Genomic DNA, 16,601 nt, shown 5'->3' with positions numbered 1-16,601 from the left:
CAAAGAAAAAAATTTACAAAGCCACTTTGACTTTTTTTTTTCCTACCAAAATCTGCATTTCTCTCTTTCCTTTTGGAAAATAAACAATTTCACTAACCATTACGCATGTTTTATTTTACTGTTAAAAAGTGACACTATTTTTTTGTCTAGACTGTATTAGAAAGAAATGCATAATTCCTGTAAATCTGCTGCATATCACGCATTTTATTTATAAGGCACTGAGATAGAGCCATGCTCTACACAACTAAACCACAAAAGTATAGCAAGCCTAGGGCATCCAAGGATGTGTGCATAACAGAGAGTTAAGTGCACACGTGCCAGGATTTTCAGACAATGGTCATGCAATTCAGTGTAGTGAGAATTATTACTTTACTGCTCTTGGATCGCTCCAGATTTGAAAGCTTTATGAAAACAAACAAACAAACAAAAGTGGTCAATGCTCTTTTTGCTAAGACTTAAGTAGTAAGACACAAACTCAATTTCCATGCACGAGGTATTACAATTGATTGGGAGAAACAGAAAATAGGAAGCTATTCTCATACTCATGAGTTCTGATGATTAAGCTCAGGAACAATAATTTAATTGCCCTGACCAGATTCACCTGTTTGGTATGCAACATACAACAAAATGAAAGAAAGAGTCAAATGCAAACATAATTCATTACCCAAAAATAAGAATCAGAGTAACCAAACTATTCAGGCATTTGCCACATACATATGGAAGGTGTGAAACATTTAAAAAGCTTCCCATCTTTCAAGGAAATTCCAGTTTTTAGAAAGTATAAAACATTCTAGTAACTGTGGGAATATTATTTTAGGGAAACATGCTTCTCACAAAAACTGCTGAAGACAATCATCAAATGGCAAAGCACAATCAGTACTATATACAGAAAGTGATCAATATATTATTTGAGAATCCCACTTAAAGACTTAGTAAAAAGGACAAGATCATCTAAAATCATTTCAACATCCTTTTTAATGAATATTCTGTAAAATCTTACATTTTGAACGAACACGACACACATCTCAGTATACACTTCTCAATATTTTACCTAAACAAAATTAACATATATGGAGAATATCCACAGCACATGAGTAAGACTGAGTCAAACACTTGCATTGCAAACTGTATTTTCACTAACAGTTTTAAATACAAGAAACCCATTTAAATCACCCCACCCCCCAAAAAAAGGTTTTAAAAATTGTTTTTCCTTATCCCTTCTCATTGTTCTGTAAAGTTGTTTAAAAAAATAATATTTTCTCCAAGCTATTATTAAATAATTCTTGAATTACAGTATTGTATTTTAGTTTTCATCACTCATCACATTTACCCACAAATACTACTACATTTTCTTCACTCAAAACATATCTTTTATTGATACTATGCCTGTGATAATGATGCAGGTGAATTTTATCATTCCTTTCACCCTACTAGTAATGAACAAATTCACTGCTTATTACTTTGGACTTGATCTCTGGCAAAACACTACTGGAACAAACAATTTGATTTGTCAACACCTTTACAAGGACTCCTCAATCAATGTCACAAATCCAAATTTAAACAGCAAAATACATTTGACTGCAAGACCCCAGACTGATTAGAGCTCCGAGTTCAGTGAATTGCACCAGACAGAACAGCAATCAGATTATTAACTCCACTTGAAAATACTCTCTGCTGCCTGGGATTAGCATGCATATTTTGATATAGATCGATAAGCAATCTCCTTTCTATAAGAAATGCCTGCAACATTCATTTGGCTGATCAAAGGTATATATCAGCTTGTTGTGACAGCTAGCTATTGTTGCCCTCCTTCTTTACAGGAGAGCCTCTATTAAAAAAAAAAAAATCCCTGGCTCCCTTTCACCTAATAGTGGAAGTCAGAGAGTCACAAAATTCCATCTCCTTCTCAATACCCAAACACAATTAGTACAGAAAGGACTTTTGCCTTTTTTGAGGTACCTTCGCTTACTTTCACTTCTTGATTTTTTTTTTCCTACTTCTGAAACTGAACATTCTTTTCTAGCCTTCCAAACATTTTACGACACTGTTCTCTACTTCCCATATAATTTAATTACAAATAGAGAAAAATGAAATTTTGGGTTCTGTATTTTGCAATGAAGATAATGTTTTCAATATCAACAATTTTTTCCTGGCTTTAGGTTAAAAACAAGAAGCCCTTTGAATGCTAAGGTGTTTGCACAACAGTCTAGTTCCAGTTAACCCATGAGAGAAAGACAGTAAGAGCTTTTCTCCATAACTTAACATGAACTCTTAACTAAGCTCTGGATTTTGTTGCATCTGCAGATGAACTGAAAAAACAAAATCTGCCATTTTTCTTTTAAACATAAAAGCACAAGCATTTCATCCCTCTTCTAATTATATATGAAATAACCACTATCTCATCTGAGCTTTTTATCTTTTTAATAAAAAAGACATACTTTAAAAAAGACAAGCACTGCTTGAGAAGCAGAGGAAACAGTCAGAAGTGAGATCTGCATAAAGAAAGCTAGACATCATGCCACAAGAATGATGCCATCAGAAAGTCAACATGCGTTTTGATGTTCTGAGAAGGAGGTACTCTATCAGCCCATGAGAAGGGAATTCCAAAAAATCAAAGCCATTCTCCAGCAGCACCTGCAATAGGTTTTTTGGAGGAAAAAAATCCTAACCAAGATCAGCTGTGCTTCTGAAGGCCTGAAGCATAGCAGAAAGGATTCTGCTCTTCTGCACACAATTCAAGTACAGATAAAAGAACAAAGCAGCTTTCACTACTGGGCTTCCCCCCCCCCCCCCAGTTTTGATTTTATTGATGAACTTTTTTTTTTTTAAATTATTATTATTACTCAACAACATTGTACAGCTGTAGTTTCACTAAATTCCCACACCACTGAACACAATGAGCCATTCCCACTGCCAACAGCTTTGCTCCCATGCTTTGCCTTGGAACACTCTATTCTGAGCACACCTTATGCTCTGGGACTTTTGATGAGAATACACACATTAATTCTTATTCCACCCTTATCTCCATGCTAATACAGCCCCTTCACACTTGAGATCAGCACAGGAGATCTGGACCTATTGTCTGAATCTGGTCCAGTACATGCAACTTCTCCACGCTACATTTATCAGTATAAATTTCAGTCTTGCATAATTTTCCCCAATACTTTCTTTCACAATACTGCTTTTGTTCTGCTCCTAGGCCTACTTAGTAAAGTGGGAGATTATTTCCTAAAGTACTGTAAATAAAATAGCTTCTTCACCACTGAATCCTCAAGGAAAATCCTGAACTAATCATTTTAACATTTACAGTTAGAAAACAATAAAATGTAGTTAAGAACTACAACATCTTTTTAACCCTGTGAGTATATACATGTTGATGTACAAAATAAGCCTACATTTTCCAACACAACAGTCAAATACATTAAAGGGCAATTTTGTCTGCGTATATTTACCCAACGTACACAATATTAACTATGACAGAATGTATACTATTCTAACGCTTGTTAGATATATGCCAGCAATTTTCACTGCTATGACTAATCCATCATCTCTTCTATTATTATTTCTAATCACTGAATTCATTCAAACTGCACAATGTGCAACCTAGAAGAGAAAGTTAGATTATTGTGGGTATACCTTTCAGCTAAAAATGGGAACAAAAAAAGGCATGTTTTATATGAAAGTAATTTCATTGTTAAATATAAATTGAATATATATATATATATACATATATATATATATATAGCTCTACGACTGCACCTTTTAAAAAATCAGATAGTTCTAATTATTTTCCAAGGGGAATTTTTGGGTAGCAAAATAATCCTTTTGGTTTTCTAAAATCAACGTTCATTTCCCTTTGCATATTACACCAGTAAATCAAAGAAAATTTGGCATTCTTATATTACCTGAAAAGCCTAGACATCTCTTTCTGAAATAAAAGATTAAATTTAAAATGATTATCCAGATTATTGAATTGCTAAGAGGATCAATAGATTTAATAATATTGTTAATGCAGAACAGGATAATTGCTTATTCTTGCTGAAACTCATGGAAAGAGCAGTAGTACTTCCTCACCTTTCACAAAACCAGGAAGTTAAAACTGACAAGTTTTCCTTTAAAGGCTTTTCAGAAGCTAGCAATCTAAATCATTAGGTACAGATAGCGGCTTCATATTTGAATAAGAATTTCTTAGAGGGAAAACAAAGGATTTCAAGATTCAGGTTCTAAATCTTTAAGCTTCTTAACATGCTCATGATTTCTTTAATATACTAAGTCAAACTCAATAATACATTCATTGATTTTTGCTGAGAAATTCTATAGAATACTGCTGTGCAAGAATGGGAAGTAGGATATATTAGTCAAACTTCCTTTTACAGCTATTAATAGCACTAAATGGCACCTCTTTTTTTATCTGTTAAATACCATCTTGGGTAGAGTGGTAGTGTGACTGTTCAAAAGAAACAAAAACAACAAAAACTCAAAATGCTTATAAAACAGATTATATGCATCCAGCTTTTTATATATTCTATTTAGTGTAATAAAATCTTGGAGGTTTCCTAATTAAATCTTAATACCACTGATTCAAAAAGTTTGCAAAACACCTACAAAAGACTTCTTGTTACTATATAATTACATGATAAACTACAGTGGGAGATTTTTATTTTTTACATGAGATAAGGAAGAGTTTCTGTATAAACTTTTGCTGCTTTTTATTTGGCACAAATACATATTTGATAAGAACGTTTCCACAAGTACCTTCATAGCTCAATGCACTGATGCAAATAACGTTTGTCCATTTCTTATCATTTCTGTTGCACATAAAACATACATCATTTTTGTCATTCCTTTCTCAACAACATCTCAGCCTGACTGACAGCAGACTTTGAAATCAATCCATAGTCATAGAATAGCTCTTTTTAGCATAGGAACTCACCGTTGGCTGCCTTCCCAAAAGCAAACAGTTTTCTAACAAGGACCACACATTTGTGTTCACTACTAGGAAGAGGTAAAGCCAAAATCCCTCCCATTCCATCAGTCAGTTCCCTCAGTTACAATGGAATAATTTGAGTAAAGTTTAATTTAGTCTTGCATACCTAGAACCACACCTACAGCAGACCATGAAGAAGAGCATTTAAAGCTACAAAATAACCTGACTAGCAAAAATACAAATAACAAATGATAATTTGCACTTTCAAGTACTTTACTCAGACTGCTTATTACTCTACTAAACCTACATTCATTAATATTTTTCATTTTTGACAAGAGTAGGCCCTTATGTAGAATATTCTTTCTAAAGGAAATTAATCTTCATTAATCACAATGGCTGTACACTGACACAGTGCCTACATTAACTCAATTAGACATTTTACTTTCCATTCTACACTAGTCATTTACTAGTTTCAAAATGAGAAATTATTTTTGCTAGCTATAATTTTGGATGAAATCTATTGTTTGATTACAACATGGGAAATTATTAGGAAAAATGAGATCTTCGGAAAAGTAAAAATAAAGGATGCATTTAAAAATAGCATTACATGTACAGAATTGTGGATTTGTTTTTAAAATTGGCCCTAATCCTGTGTTTCAAAACATGGCAACACAACTTCTAGCTTGGATTGACACCCAGGTTCCATCCTATTAAAACTGAAGAAAAACAGTTTCATGCACACAGTGGGGTATCTTCATCTAGGGCTATTTTTGATGGTTACCATACTGCTTTATTCCCCCCACACCCCCCTTCAGGCAAAGAAACAATAAATCTCTATTGTAAACAGCTGTGTACCTATATACAACAGCTTGCAGTTTTACACTCCAGCACCATCTAACTTTTAAGGCAAATTACAGAATGGTTGAGGTTGGCAGTGACCTCTGGAGGTCATCTGATCCAATCCTGCTAAAGCCAGGCCACCTAGAGCTGGTTGCTCAGGACCATTTTTTAAATATCACCAGGGAGTGAAACTCCACAATCACCATTTTCTTTCTGGGAAAGCTAGAGAAACAACATACTAAAATTACGATTTTTAGCAATAAATAAATAAATAACAAACCCAACCACACGAATATAAGTGGAATTTAATTCATCACATTAGGTAGAGTCATTAGCAATTTACTAGATAACATCTTGCAAGTAATGTCTAGAGAAACATGTGACGTTCAGCTCAAAAACTGAACTTCTCCCCTCTCAGCTTTTTCTTAGAGCTAATCAAGCCAAACACTTGGAAATAATGACAAATGTTATGCTGCTTGTTCAAGTCATTGAGGCTTTAACATTTATCCATCTGAAAGAAATAAAGAAATCTTAAAAACCTTATCAATCAGGATATGTACCTTCAGAAAGCCTGTTACACACATTGTGCAAAATCCCCCAGAACTTAGACCATACTCCATCTCACCTGGTGTCCACTTAGATCCTTAAAAAGAAGCAATTTCAGCAGCTGCAATTGGTAGGATAATGTTATACCACTTAAAAGGGAAACCACTCCCCCATTTTCAACTCTTGATCAAATGTGTATTTCAGTTTGGAGGTTAAGTGGAGGCTTATAGCCTTTTTCATTTCCAAATATTTATAAGGAATGGAAGAAGAACACGTTTAAAAATATTTACACACCAATGCTTCCAGCTCACAGTCTTAAAAACAAACAAACAAACAAAAGGTAAGGGAATCTTAACTTTTGACTATTTCTCTATACTGACCTCAGTGACTTAAAAATCATAGTACTTTTAGCGATACAGAATTGGTGCCTATCACTATTCATTTATTTCTCTGATGCAGGATGTAGAAAGCAAGAAACACTAAATGAAGCACAAATATATATTTGGAATTAGATGCAGAAGTTTGGCCTTAAGCATCTCAAAAATGGAATTGACTACTTCTTCAAACAGAGGGGCAGAAGCCATTACATGAAGCAGGAAAAAAAAGAAAAGAAAAAGAAAAAAAAAGAAAAAGAAAAAGAAAGAAAAAGAAAAAGAAAGAAAAAAAAGAAAAAAAGAAAAAGAGAAAAGAAAAAAAAAGAAAAATAAAAAACAGTTATTGATAACTCTTCCTTATGCAGGCAATGCAACAAGAATTCAACAAAAATTCTCCAGAGGCTTCTTGGCAGAACACAAAACCTGCCCTGTAATACATGCAAGAACACAGCTCAAAACGTCAGAGCTGCACTAGCACTGATCTGGGCTTGATCTTTTTGATTTACATCAGAGTAAACCAAACTGAGTTACATGGAATGAAACAGTATTTCTTGAGTTTTAAACTAGTATTCTTTTAGAACAAATATTGATGAAATTATCCCACTGGTAGAACAGAGGCATTCAAAAGTTTCAGCACTAATTTCTTTGAAGTAAAGGTTTTGGATATAGGACACAGGTTACTATTGTTTTAAATAGTTAGACTGTTGTTCTGAAGAAGCTGGATGTACTGAAAGGAAAACAAGATAACAAGATTAAATTATGGTAATAATGTGGTATACATGTAATGGGAGATACTAAATTTGTACTTAATGTGCAATTGGTATTAAAAAATAGACACTACAGATTAAGTGTTCAAGCAATCCCTGAGGGTCTTAAAAGAAAAAGGAGCTGAAGGGGTAAAGACGACACTGGCTTTCAAATGATCACTACTGAACTGTAGTATACAAGAGGAAAAAAAAATTAATCTTCTCAGGACACTTACTCCTTATCATAGTGTGTCTTTAAAAAAAGATTTAATTACTTAAGCTTGGATATATTTGTCAGTATATAGTGTGTTACTATATTGGGATTAATGCTCTGAAGCATCTTTCCTTGTCACCTGAGATTTTCCCAGAATGTCTCATGTATAACTAAATACCACGTTTAGCATTTCAAGTCTTATGTAAGAGTACTGCTTCTGTTTCCACAGAGCTTATGCTAAAAACAAGTGACTGATTTAAGTGATGCTGGTAGGCCCTTAGAGTGTAATTCTCTATTACCTTATCAGTGGGCAAGTCACGGAAGTGTGAATCTTATCTAAGGATTACATCTGAAAAGGATCATGATTAAAAAGACAGTAGCTCAATCTATCTCCAATTGTTTATTGTATTTATGCTATTTATTATCTAGATTCTGTTTAAAAGCCACGCACCTAACATACAGGTAGGCAATTTTGACTGCATGCTTATATAAACAGAATTCAAAATTCAAACTGAGTTTTCCCTCAAGAATATACAAAAAGTAAAACAGTGACTCCAAAAGCCAAAAAGAAACAAAAAAACCCACAAACCTTCTCTGAGCACATACACAAAACCCAAATCATTATAATCCAGAATGGAATGAAGCAAAGCATCTATACACAGGAACAGACAGGAGCAGGGATATGTTCTCTCCAGTATTAAAGAATTTCATTAAGGAAGAATTCAAGTTTAGTGTTGGTCACAAAAAGCTCTCCTGTTGCTCTGAAAAATTCTCAGTTCAGAACAGTATTGAAGAATTGTCCCAGGAATGCAAACATAAGTGTTTGTATTTCTATAACACTTGAAATTCTGTATTATCTATGAACTACTTCAAGGTTATCAAGCACCTGTTTTCTTCAGTCTATTTGGAATCTATTTTTCAGTCTAGATCTCTGCAGACAAAACCACATCCCTGCAGAGCCCTTGCGCATTCTTTAGGTGCTCTGCCTGGGCCCAAGGGACAGCAATGCAAATCAGGTGTGCTGACACTAACTGAGGAATTAAGTTTATATATAAACTGGATCTCTTATCTATTGTCTGGAGGTCCAAAAATACCAATGCAAGTTGCCTATAAACTAAACTGAAATAAACTCCACTTTGTGAACACCTGTGAAATTAAAAGCACCTATATCACTTAAGTTACAATCCCAGAGCTCTGTGGACTGACTTGCTGGCAAATTTACCCACCAATATTCTGGCAGTCCCATAACAGAAATTATGCATGAAGAGAAAAAGCATCTGGTTATGAACGAACCAACCAAGAGCTGAAGTCTTCGGAAATACTTCATATATTTCATATGTTTAACCATATGGTCATCCCTCATACTGGTTGAAAACAAGGTTTAGATTTGTGCTACTGTTCCTTGCCTGGATAAAAGGCAGACAATACCTAAACCAAAATATACAGCACTGTTCAGCTACCCGCTACTTTTTAGGGCAATTACTTTCCTCTTCATTTCAGTGACAAAGGTCACGTGATAATCCAACAGTTTATCTACATGCACTAGGTAGGGACACTACTGTACATGATCCCCATACTTCTCAAAATCTTTCTGTTGATGTTCAGTTTATACTCACACACATGTAAAACAAAAGGCATGACTATGCACCACACTAAGTGAGGGCAAAATACATTTATGAGGGAATTGCTTCAGAGTCATCTTCCCATTCCATGCCAAACTGCCAGGCAGTGAGCTCGTTTTCTTAGCTTTGCAAGGGCAAGCAGATTTGGGTTTTGTTTACAGCAAAAGCAAATGGCACACTAATTCTGAAGTGGCCTTTGGCCATCTAACTGCCACTCCATCTAGTTATGTGGTACTAAAACATTTCCTGGTATGCAAACCTCATTTATCCTTCCTTTACCACAGAAATAAAGTATTCATAAACAAAACAAAAGAAAAATCCTTCCAACACCATCCAGCTTGTAAAATAACTCCCTGTAAAGAACAAATTTAACATAGTAAACTGGCCAGTGGTTTTTCAACTTTAAATGGCTAATAGACAGCCAGCTGTTTGCCTTGCCATTACAGTACTCTGATAAACTCCTTACAGCAGATGGGAGTTAGAAGGTGATTTAATAACTGCCAAATGAATCATTTATGAGCAAATCTTATTTTAACTGGAATGTTTTACTTTATAATGCAAATCTCTCAAATGCACTGCAGACTAGAACTACAAATTGTAACTAAACATTTTAGGATAAATGATTAACAAATACATTGTGATCTTCAAACAGTAGTAATTTCTTTTTCTGAAGAAGTTATGCACTATTAGAATGTCAAAAAAAAATCTATATCATACTGCTGACAGACCATTTCAAGGTGGCATAGTACAACTGCAATTTATAGAAAGAAATCTTCCAATGCAAAAAAAAATAAATAAAAATCAAGCCATATTAAATGAACTGGAGAAAGTATTTAAACAACCAACCAACCCAGCCACACTTAAGAATCCTCTCTCCAGGAAGCTCTAATACAAGACTACCTTTTATGTTCAATATATACCTAAAGGCTTATCCCCTGTACGGTTGTTAGCTCACAAGCCACTGAAACTGTTTTGTTACTACAATATCTCACCAGTAAGCACCCATCTGCTTCCTATAATCAGTTCACTTTAACCGAAGCCTATTAAAAAATCAATATTATGAGGTAAAGATGTCACCTCATAATATTGTCTCAGGCTACAGGAGTCAGTTGAATTCACTATTTTACTAATGTTAGCTTATAATGGGAAGAAGGAGTTTACTAGTAGAAAGAAAAGGTAAAGAACTATTAAGGGGTAAAAGAACATCATCCATCTATATGCTAAGGTCTTAGAGGTAGGAGTGCTCAGAATAATGATAGTACTACTTGAGTAAATGAGCATACTTTAAAATATAATCCTGACTCACAGGCACCACCCACTTAATTGCTTCTTTCATAAATTCTGCACAATCCATACATCATAAGAAAACATCAAAAAACGTTTTGCATAACAGCATTAAAATGGAATGTCGTGTTGTAATGACTCACCTGCTAAAGGTAAAGCCTCCCACTGCTTGTAACTAGAGCCAGACTCATCATCTATTTTGTAGGCAGATTAAACTTTTGAGAGCACAAATGAAACCTGAATACATGAGAAGTTACACAGTGATGTCTTCCATCCTGCTGTTAGATAAAAATCTTCTCGGTGAATGTAAGGAATGGGGCACACAGTTTCTCAAGATCTGAATCTAAAGACTTCTTTCCCTTCATCTAATTTCTGTAGCAAATCACAAGCCACAGAAGGTAACTAATGTATGAAGATTATATCTTTCTTACTTTATCAGCACGACAATTAGGTGTGAGTTAAAACTGAATCCAAGAAAAAAAAAATCCCACCCTCCATCACAAAAGAAAAAATAACACATAAACCAAAACAAACAAACAAAAAAAACTACACAAGCACAAAACTTTGCAAAATCCAGAAGTATCTCAGAGAGTAATGACTAAATTATCCTGAAGAGCAGGTACTAATGAAACACTAGATTTGCTTCTGTGACATAGCAGACTATAGAGATCACTGTGATGGAATTTAGTAAAGCTACAGTTAGTTATTAAACCACAGTTTTGAGGTCAGGGCTAAGAGTTAAGGAATATTTACCCATTTGCACTATAAACACAAGGGAATGCTAATGCTAAGGAACACTTTTCTAGCTTTATGTACATATTTTTGTTTCACTGAGAGACAAGCAGATAACCCCAAAGCACTGATACTATAAAAGCTGAAGAGTGACAACTTTTTGTTGTTGATTTCAAGAAAACAAGTCACCTTGAACATAAAAGCTGCCACCCACAAAATGATGCTTTCTTCAACAGTTACCAGCAGAAAATGCACAGTAACAACTGTCTCTTGGAAAGCATAAAATAATGCATTTTCCCAAATTCCAATAATCTTCAAAAGCAATGTTATTCCATCAGCAATACTTGATAAGGGAGCATTTTTTCTTCTGTGAATTTATCTATTGCCTTTTTTTTTTTCAATTTTTTTTTGTGAAGTTTTTAGCGTCCACAGCCATCCTAATGAAGTCCATATTTAAACTTTGCTTTGTCTAAAGGTTTGAGATTTTCACTTATTTAATAATGCAGAGAATTAGCAGTGCTTTCTTCTTATAAGGCATTGAGCAGTCGATGTTTCCTAGGATCTGGAACATTTCTCCCCCATGCCCTTCCAATCACCTCACTTTTGTCAATAAGATCTAGCTTACTGATTGATGAGTAAATTTACCATAAATCTACATCTCTTATAATGAATCCCCTTTTTAAGGACTATTAATCAAGTGTACTGAAAATGAAAACATTTTACACAGCATATAATGTTAACAAAAAGTTACCATTGCCTGACAATTCTAGAAGCTATCTTGAGATCTGCTTTGGTAAGAGTATGGACCATGACAAGAACATATACTTTCACATGAATTACATTAAAGACTAAGGCTCTCAGTAAGTATGCTAACAGGGGGCTGTCTGTGTATCCTTAAAAAAAATAATAATAAACATTGCTTTGAAATGCTATAGAACTTTCTAGCATGGGACAGGTTTAACAGACTTTTGCAAAGACTTCACAACAACAATCTTTTCAAATGAAATAAAAAACTCAAGAGTAAAGATAAAGGTATAATTTTCTATAAATAAGGAACATAAAAGAAAAAACTGTCAATTGCTCACATGCATGTGTTGTAGAAGTGTTTATAATCATTACCTAAACTACTACATAATCTAATCCATGTTTATTAAAAATACATGAACTAAAACTATTTGATCATCTTAGTTTGAGGGTGCCCATTATACAGTTTCATTTCATGTGTACGACTTCATATATGCAGGCCAAGAAAATGTGTTACTATTCTGTAAAAACATGACTTCATTTAGCCAGAAACAAGTGCCCCATTTCAATCTAGTGTTTTTATGTGACAGAACTGAAAAGCATATCTTCAAAGAAAAACAGCAACTGAATTTGCCAATGTGGCACTATTAGAGCTGCTGACCTAATACTTTACCTGAATTAATGAGGACCATGCCTATCTAAGTCAAGCCTGTGCTGCCCACTCTGGTACAATCCAACAATTTAGTTTCATGGAGGAAAAAAAAACTAACATCTGATCATTCATAAGAGGCAGACCTTTTTCACACTTCTGGAAATACGATCTGTCCATGATTCTTGAACAGGAATTAATTTGCGAAGAGGTATATTTTAAACATTGTTTTTACCCTTTATCTTATCTGAATAAGATGACATTAAGTCAATTGTTTCTACTCAGTCTTATTTCTTGCTGGTAGACCTCAACTGAAATTATGTTATAGTTACAACCTTTAAAAGCATTCAGACTAATACTGCTGTAGAAAGCTCCCTTACTAATCTTACAAGAGATGGATAGGGATGAGGAGGGAAGAGATAGGAGGATCTTATAGGGCAGACATTATTGCAAGCTTTCAAGAGCAGAGAATTTAGAATTACTCTACTTTTTTTCAAGACTAAACTGGGGGAAGGTTTGCCTTCAATCTGCAGTTCAAGACAATCTCTGAAAACACCTAGACAGTGCTGCAAGGTAAATTCTTAATTTCTCACTATGCCATGATTTGTAGGCAGCTCAAGTATATTAAAGTATAAGTCATAAAGTATATTAAATATACTTTCTGTTACATGATGAGTACCGCAGAACTCAACCTAGTTCCATTGCATGGAGTTCTCAAAAATATTTTCAGATATTTAGAAGCATAATCCCTGCTGCTACCTTTATGATCACATCATCTCCTTTGCATTGTTACTCCCCTATGTTGCCTGAAAGGGTTGCAGTATCCAATATCTTGCCAATAAATAGTCATGCTTAGTACTCACATCTGGAATTCTCTATGTGGGCAAGCAACAAAGCTAGCTTTAAGAATGGACAGACTTTTTTTTTTTTAATATATGAACTGCTGACAGGGATAGGATCAACCTGATCAGCTTTTATTGTGACATTTTTCAATATTTCTCCATCAATTATATCTATAATGTTCATTTAGACTCTTACCACTTCTACGGTGCAGCAATTTATTTTGCACGAGCACAAGAATCCACACAACAAACAAAAATATCAAAATAACTCTAAGGGAATAAATAACATTTAAAAGCTTTCTAAATAATAAGATGTACAAATTTAAACAGTAAACAATCCTAAACACATACTGTAGGACTGCACAGATTTGGGGTGGGGCGTGTGGGGGGTTAACGCTCAAATGCTGTAGTGCACTCCACACACAAACAGTAATAAAAATCTATCACTTAATCATTTACATGTTGTGTAAAACAGCAGTCTCCTTTTAGTTAAGAGCTGCTTTATGTTGTTTTCATCGATACAAATGTTGCCCAAGTGATTGTGTGGGAGAATACAAGAACAGACTGTAATAAAATTAAAAATAACTTTCCAAGGAAATAGTATTTGGAAGGATTAATTACAGAAGTTCAAACAGGAGGCCATATGCTTTCCCCTCTCTTTACCATTTAGCATACAGTACGCCTGTAATAAAAAGGGGCGGGGGGGGGGGGGGGGGGACAGGAATTGTGTGCTAGTCAAAGCAAATCAATTCAATTACTGGGTGACTATTCAAGATATTTTCATGATTTCATGTGCCTGAATATAGTTTATCTAGTCATTTGTCCTCTACATTAATATTTTAATCAGCTGCGGAATAGATTTGTGGAATAAAATAGTTAGCCCTTTGCTACTATTCTCACATAGCAGGTATTTTTCAACTGCTTAATAATGGAAGGAAGTTGGTAGTGTGGGTTTATTTCCTTCCTACTCTAAATTTTCTGCTCTGAATATCAAATACAATTTCAAGACATTAGAGGTTTACAAAGATCACAGCTGCAAACACTGTATAAGAACTTTCTTAAAGTTTACAATGATATCATTTGTTTTTATGCTTTCCATTTAAGTAGTACAGAATAAAAAAAGTCATTATGCTATGACAAAACTTCACTAAAACCTTACATCACCATGCTGAAATAAGTATATATTCAATTGCATTTCTGACTTGACATTCAAAGGCTTCATTTTAGAAAATGGAGGTTACTTTTCCATTTCCAGCAGTATATCTTGATGCCTTTCCTTAATTTGGAGGATTAAAACAAACAAAAACTTTTTCAGAAAAGATAACACTGATCATGTAAGCAGGAGAGGATTTTGCTGGAATCTAGTTAATGTTGTAAGTGGAAAATCACAGCAAAGACATGATATGAATCAGAGATTTTAAACCCCAAATAAATTATGTGTAATGTGACCAAGCAGTCAAAATTCTTCACCATGATTATTACCATCTTTTTATTCAATGAAATGTATAAGATTTTTATGTGGTAAGTTCCCTATCTGTTGCCATCAGTACCTTAAAGAGTAGGTCAACAAATGAAAATCCATTTTAAAAACATAATGAAAGTAAATGACTTAAATTGACATTATTAGGTATTGTAGTGTGTTGTATGGTCCCAGAATATAACATCACAAGAAGAGGAAAGTGTTGATTTTCACCACTTACTCTACATGAAAAATAATAACAAAACGAAAGCAACAAGAAATCTTACCTCTGTACTGCCTTAAAATAATGGAGAAAAGTTGCATTAAAACACTAGAACCAATAGGGAAAGGTGATTAAAATGCCCTATGCTCTGCAAGAATCAACAGATTATAGGAAAATAATTTCCTAAGTAATGTCAATCTGTTGTAGACAAAAATAAAAATAAAAATGAAACAGTTGGTCAATAGCATGTTTTTCAAGGCCATTTAAATAAAATCTTAGGGAAAAAAAGCTATAGAATTATTAGTAATTATCAAATGACAGGCAGAAGTAACTTCAATTGCTTTTTTTTGTTCTCTATCAATGTTTGAAATTCCATTTTATGAAATAATATCTTTATGCACTGAAAGTTTTCTACAAATATAAATCCATCACATCTAAAGTGAAAAATCCAGTAACAGTAAAGCTGGTTTCTATATTGTTTAAACATAATGCACTACTCAGTCTAAATCATAAGGGAATAAGGCACTTAAAATAGGGTGTCACATTTCGAGGTAATAAATAGCAGATTGATTCAACCTCCCAGTTGATCCTGCAGTTTACTTACATACAAGATGGAAAATAAAGTACTGAAGCCACTGTGATTTACTTCTCAGAAATGAGACACTCTATATTAGTGTAAATGAATGCAAAAGTCCAGCATTGACAATTTATTACATTCTTAGTCCAAGCTCTGATTAGATCAAATTGCAGGCTTTCTGAGCACACTGCATATACCTCACTTCAGTTTCCAGTAAACACTATCAGCGACATACACATGTACACACATGCATTATATAACACACACAAATATAATATTATATGTATTAAAAACAAACAAACAAAACAACAACAAAAAAACAGCCACAAAAATAAGTTTTTCCAGTACAACATTCTTTTTCAAAACTTGTCTGTCTCCTGTTTTTCCAATTGTGAGGGAAAGATATTCTACCTCAACAGAAAATGTATTACTTAAGAGTGGTTATATATGGGATTTTTCCTAGGAAATATTATCTAAAATAGTGGAATTTGGAGGAATTCTGAGCACTGGTCAAACTCTGAGATCACTGCATGTCTCTCTCCACTAGCGTTAGGATAAAAGGAATTGAGATATAAAACGACATTTAATACAAACATGATTCCTGAATTCTGTTTTGAGGTATTTTAGTCAACTGGTTCTGTTTCATCCACTTAATCCCAAACATTTTGGATCATTTCATATTGGAATTTTAATAGGTTTATCAAGCAAAGACTATTTAAATGGCCTTAAAATAGAAATTGAATTTAGAATTTCCTTTCTAAATACTTTCATCGACATGCATTTAAAATTAGTTAATTTTTTTAAGTTAATTATTAGATGTAC

At 33.9% G+C, this 16,601-nt stretch overlaps 1 protein-coding gene across 9 annotated transcripts in view; it reads right to left on the bottom strand.

Moving 5' to 3' along the window:
* The window catches only part of LOC308176757 (uncharacterized protein), a 320,082-nt gene that overhangs the window by 268,726 nt on the left and 34,755 nt on the right, over positions 1-16,601 (bottom strand). The gene's annotated exons all lie outside the window — the stretch shown is intronic.

The sequence above is a fragment of the Anser brachyrhynchus genome (genome assembly GCF_964034855.1).
Source record: "Anser brachyrhynchus genome assembly, chromosome: 12".
Taxonomy (NCBI): domain Eukaryota; kingdom Metazoa; phylum Chordata; class Aves; order Anseriformes; family Anatidae; genus Anser; species Anser brachyrhynchus.
Note: the sequence above shows the minus strand (reverse complement) of the source record. Positions and strands in the feature narration are given on the sequence as shown.